Below are 5514 nucleotides of genomic sequence, written 5' to 3'. Positions count from 1 at the left end.
TTGAGACTCCTGGTTAAAATTTTCAACAAGTGTTTTTCATTAGCTTACTTCCCAAAAAGATGGAAAAACGCCAAAGTATTTCCTATCCTGAAACCTGATAAAAATCCAGCAGAAACATCAAGTTATCGACCAATTAGCTTACTTTCTTCTATCAGTAAACTTTTTGAAAAAATTATCTTGTTGAGAAGGATGTCTCATATAAATGAGAATTCAATTTTTTTGCCAGAACAGTTTAGATTTCGTCATGAACATTCAACTACTCATCAACTTGTCAGAGTAACGAACATGATAAAAGCAATAAATCTTCTGGGTTATCCACTGGAGTTGCTCTTCTAGACATAGAAAAAGCATTCGACAGTGTTTGGCACAAAGGTTTAATAGCAAAAATGTCTGATTTCCAGTTTCCTATTTATTTGATCAAAATGATTCAAAATTATTTAACTGATCGTACGCTTCAGGTTAGCTATCAGAATTGTAAATCAGAATTGCTACCCGTACGAGCCGGTGTTCCGCAGGGTTCGAGCGTAGCTCCAATCTTGTATAATATTTTCACTTCTGATCTTCCAAATCTACCCGTCGGTTGTCAGAAATCGCTATTCTGTGACGACACAAGTCTGTTAGCCACAGGTCGAAATCTAAGAGTGATCTGCAGTCGCCTACAAAGAAGGTTAAATATTTTCAGTGATTATCTTTCCTCACAAGCCAAGAGCTTCTTTTCTTAAACCAAACAATAATCACATTCTCAAATTGAATGGCTTGGAATTGACATGGTCTGATCAAGCTAAATACTTAGGTTTAACGTATGACAAAAAACTTACTTTCAAGGATCACATTGAAGGAATCCAGGCAAAGTGTAATAAATATATTAAATGTTTATATCCATTTCTAAGCTCTGTCCAAAAAACAAGTTGTTAATTTATAAACAAATTTTCAGACCAGCCATGCTTTATGCAGTACCAATTTGGTCAAGTTGTTGTTCCACCAGGAAGAAAACGCTTCAAAGGATTCAGAATAAAATTCTAAAAATGATTTTGAAGCGTCCTCCCTGGTTTAGTACAAATGAGTTACACAGACTCACAAATATAGAACCATTAGATGTAATGTCACATAATATTATAGCAAATTCCGACAAAAATCGATGCAATCTTCAATTGAATCGATTCGCTCTCTGTATTAGTTAGTAAGTTAGTATATAAGTTCCTTTTCCCCATTACACAATACAAATAGGTTTGAATTTTCCCTACACAAAAATCTCAGAATTGCGGAAGCAAATAATGTCCTCATGGTAATAACCAAATCATATATATATATATATATATATATATATATATATATATATATATATATATATATATATATATATATATATATATATATATATATATATATATATATATATATATATATATATATATATATATATATATATATATATATATATATATATTTATATATATATATATATATATATATATATATATATATATATATATATATATATATATATATATATATATATATATATATATATAATTTAAAATATCTACCCTCGCAAAGGGGTTTTTAAAAAGAGAGAACACTTTTCACTTCTAAGGTTAAACTGAAACTAAACTTTATTTTTGTTCTAACTTTACTCTAAGCCTAACCTAGCTAGCTGCCGATCGTAAGAACCCTGTCGATTTGCTATTCCCTAGCGCCGGTAACGCGATACAAGATTTGTTTACCGTGTACGTGACTGATGCTGGGGCGACGATTGTTGTTGATGCTGCGGTCTTCATTCTGTGGGAATCTCGATCGTCTGCTATTGGTGACGTTCTTGGGAAACGCTGGCTGTTAACTCCTCCATCCCTTAAAGAAGCACGACCCGTGCGTTCGACTAATGCTGTTGAAGATATTTTGGTTTTATGATAAACGATGCCTAGAATTGTTGTAATCAGGATAACTGCGCATATGAAGGAACCAATTGATAAATGTTGTTTCAATTCCAAAGATTGAAGGTTCTTCCTGGTTTCGATATGTAGGTCATGTAACTAGGTTATGTTGACGCGTTTTTCCAAATGTGTTTTTGCGATTTGGTTTGACCTTAGTGGTGCGATAATAGGGTGACGGAATTGAATTTCATAGTTTTTGAATAATTTGTTTCCAATAATGATGGTACAATTGTGGAATGAGACGAGAAAAATGCCTTTCAACTCTTTTTGATTAATTCCACACGTGCTGCTCAATGTAATTTTGTTGGTGAGCGCTTTGACTATTATGGTACCAGGTGCGGGTAATTCATATTCGATGGTTTGTGGCAATTCTGAGAAGGGACATTTTCCGTTCAAACCTCTAATCAATGGTGCGATGCAATCATCTGCACTGATGTTTGTCAATAGTTCTCGTTTACAGATAGTAATTTTTGGCGTTTCTTGGCATCCTGTAGAAACGGCTAACGTCTCGTTTTCATGTTTGAAGATTACTTTGTGGTCAATGTTCACTGTTTTGTTGTTCACATGTAGCGGTAATAAAAGCATTTTGTCAAACACAATAGGCTGTACGTTAGGGATATTGATGCTGATAATGATGTTATCTCCTCGATAAAACGCTGTAGTTGTCAGGTACACGCAAACTTCGTCTAAACTATCAATCTTAAATCTTTGCTTGGTAAGCTTTGCTGCTATGACCTCTAGTTCGCTATTTGATAAAATTTGTTTGTTTATTATGTTGACCTTGACAAGTGATAAGCTATTTTCTATAGAATGTAATGAGTTTAAGAGCATATCTAATTGAAATAAGATTGAAATTTTAGTGGATTCAGTTATGATATAATCTTCTTTAAGTAAAATTTTAGCTAAACTGTTCTCATGATCCTTGATCTGATTGTTTACAATATTAATTCGTTCTTGAAAATTTGCATTGATAGATATTTGTTTGTTATTTTCATTTAATAAGTTATTTTCATTGTTTTTCAGTGCATATAGATCTGCATTAATATTTCTCAAATCCTGGGCGTCTAAATTTCCGGTGATTAGTTTGATAGAGCTTCCTAACACTTCTATTGATCTTTTTACCTTTCTATTTCTTGGGAGAAGGCTCATGAATGTATCATTTATCATTGAAAGCTTTAATTCGATTAAATTTGAAAAATCTCCTGTTTTATTGTCGATTCGATTCAACACATTTTTAATTGTAGTGATTGAATTCTGGAACTGGTTTAATTCTATAATGTGCAAAACCTTATCATAACCTAAACTAATTCTTCCTTCTCCAACTTTCATAATTAACGCACCCGGATTATTCGAAATGTCATGTATTTGAATGAATTGAGGATAGGAAAAGGGAATGAGAGAAATGAGTGCGATGATCCGAAAGTCCATCCTGAAAGAAAGACAAATATTAATTTCTAAGTCTTTTTATGTTTTCTTTGTGAATTTCCCGGCCGGACCTATCGAGGATCGTTTTTTGTTTGTCCTCCATAGCTTCAGTCGGTGAAAATCTTTCTTTAGTTTTCTTTTTGATTCCTTGAATCCTTTTGAAAACTATTTCTTCGTCTGCTATGTGAGGTGCTTCTTCTCTTCCTTTATTGTGGAAGGATAAATTTTTTGATCGTGTCTTATCGTTTGCCAAAATAACCTCATCATAGAAGTTGTCTCTTTCTTCTATCATTTTCTGAATGTCAAGAGGCCGTTCGTGTTCGTCCTTTAGCCCAAAGAAAATCTCTCTCGGTTTAAAGCCGGTTGCTGAATGAATGGTGTTATTGTACAAAGTACAAGCAATTAAGAAAATTTCTTTGTGCGTAAGGTCATTGTACTGGGGCTTTATACATCGAAAGATTTCTGCAACTGTTGAATGAAATCTTTCGACCAAACCATTGCTTTCACTGTGATTAGCAGGCACGAAATGCATCTGTACATTCAAATTATTTACCATACCTCTTATGTCGGCTGATCGAAATGCAGGTTCGTTATCACTTACGATAAGCTCCGGTGTACCATAGGTTGACAAAAGTTTCAGCAGGCCTCTTCTAACATCGACTATATTCCTGGATTTTATTGGGATCAATACTCTGAATCTAGAGAACTTATCTACTGCAGATAAAAAGATGTACGGTTGAGTTTAAAATATGTCAATATGAATTATTTCTAATGGTTTTTTCGTGTTCGGTGTTGAGCCAAGTTTAATTTTGTATGGGTGTCGGTCATATTTGTTTCGATTACATACTTCGCAAATTTTGATGAACTGTTGAATTTTATGCTTCATTTTTGGAAAGTAGAACCGATTGGATATTTGTTTTTCGTTTTCCCAAACTCCTCGGTGGGCTGATTCATGAGTTTGTTCAATGGTGGCACTTTGTTCCTCGAGGGTTTTTAAGTCAACCAAAAGTTTCTGCGTGATGAAAATTTTGAAAGTCTTACATCGACTAAAGTAATTTTTGTATACTATTTGAATCGTATTTATCAAACTTTCGGGACACAATATGCAATTATCGCGTTTCAAGTCCATAAAATCTTTAAATATTGTTATCAATTGAGGGATACCAAATATTAATTTTGTAATGGTTCTTCTATGAACTCTCGGAAAAACCTCTTCGTGAATATTATCTTCTTCGGGGCCAACTTGAAGGATTATTTGATTACTGAAATAATTTAAAGGTTTTTCTGTACACGGAATGTATTCGGAATCATCCGTGTCTGCGGAATGTACTGTTGCGTTGTCTGATGATAGTTCATTTTCGTTAACGTTAATTTCTTGAACAACTCTAGACAATCCGTCTGCTACGACGTTTTGTTTTCCAGGTTTGTATTGAACATCGTAATCGAATTCTGCTAAGCTTAAACGCCAATGGATCAATCTTTGATTCGGTTCTTTTAAATTCAAACTGTAAGTTAACGGCTTATGATCGGTGTAGAGCGTAAATTTTCTTCCATAGAGATACGGTCGAAAATGTTTACAACTCCAAACGATCGCCAAGAGTTCTTTTTCGATTGTTGAATAATTCTCTTCAGATTTATTCAATGTTCGTGAAGCAAACGCAATGGGTTTGTCTTTACCCAAAGGTCCTTGTGAAAGAACAGCGCCAATTGCATGATTAAAGGCGTCTGTAGTTAAAATGAAAGGTTTATCAAAATCTGGGTATTGGAGTATGTCATTACTAGTGAGGATTGCTTTACATTTTTGAAATGATTCAATGAACTCTTCAGAATGAATGATGGTTTCGCCTTTCCTAAGTGAATTTGTTAAAGGTTTCGCTATTTTCGCAAAATCTTTTATAAATTTCCGATAGTAACCCAAAATTCCGAGAAAGCTTCTAAGTTCTTTTTCGCTCTTTGGCAATGGCCAATTTTTAATAATATTAATTTTGTCTGGGTTTGGCTTAACTCCTTCAGTAGTAACGATGTGTCCTAAAAATGCAACTTCTATACATAGAAACTCGCACTTATCTAATAGTACTTTCATATTGCATCTTTAATTCGATGAAATTTGAAAAATCTCCTGTTTTATTGTCGATTCGATTCAACACATTTTTAATTG

Source organism: Malaya genurostris, chromosome 2 (genome assembly GCF_030247185.1).
Source record: "Malaya genurostris strain Urasoe2022 chromosome 2, Malgen_1.1, whole genome shotgun sequence".
In the NCBI taxonomy this organism is placed as follows: domain Eukaryota; kingdom Metazoa; phylum Arthropoda; class Insecta; order Diptera; family Culicidae; genus Malaya; species Malaya genurostris.
The sequence above is the reverse complement of the archived record's forward strand: the minus strand, read 5'-3'. Positions refer to the sequence as shown.